At 54.2% G+C, this 504-nt stretch overlaps 1 protein-coding gene across 1 annotated transcript in view; it reads right to left on the bottom strand.

Annotated features, from left to right (window-relative positions):
• The window catches only part of SULT2B1 (sulfotransferase family 2B member 1), a 46,012-nt gene that overhangs the window by 7,582 nt on the left and 37,926 nt on the right, over nucleotides 1-504 (bottom strand). The gene's annotated exons all lie outside the window — the stretch shown is intronic.

The raw sequence follows: 504 nt of genomic DNA, 5'->3' as shown, positions 1-504 counted from the left end.
ACTCCCACCACGCCTCAAATCCCTGCCAAGTTCAGTGTCTCTCCCAGCCCCTCCCCCAGCTCTCTATTTAGACGATGGTGGGGGTCTGGTCCCTCCAGCCCCCTCCATCCACTTGGATCCCCCTCCAAGGCCAGGGGGTCTGTCAAGAACAGCAAAGGGACATGTAGCTGAGGGCCCCTCCCTTTCTTAGCATCTTGTGCACCAATGTCTTGCACCCTGATCAACCCCATCCTGAATCCCATGCCTCCATTCTTAATTCCCAGAGGCCAAATTGTCCCTCTCCTGCCCCAGAAACAGTGTCTAGAATGTGGTTCTGTCTAGAATGTGTCTGTGTCTATCTCTGTTTCCTTCTCGTCGTCTCCTGCTTGTTCCCTCTCTCCGTCTGTCTCCCCCACCACTGTCTCTCTGTCTTTCAGTTTCTCCCCCACTCTGTCTCTCTTGGTCTCTTTCACTCTGTCTCCACCTCTTTCTACGGCACCCGTATCTCTCTTGCTCTCTCTCCTT

This window comes from Orycteropus afer, unplaced genomic scaffold, assembly GCF_000298275.1.
Source record: "Orycteropus afer afer isolate SDZICR_OR568_19922 unplaced genomic scaffold, OryAfe1.0 scaffold00854, whole genome shotgun sequence".
Classification (NCBI taxonomy): Eukaryota; Metazoa; Chordata; class Mammalia; order Tubulidentata; family Orycteropodidae; genus Orycteropus; species Orycteropus afer.
The sequence above is the reverse complement of the archived record's forward strand: the minus strand, read 5'-3'. Positions and strand labels throughout refer to the sequence as shown.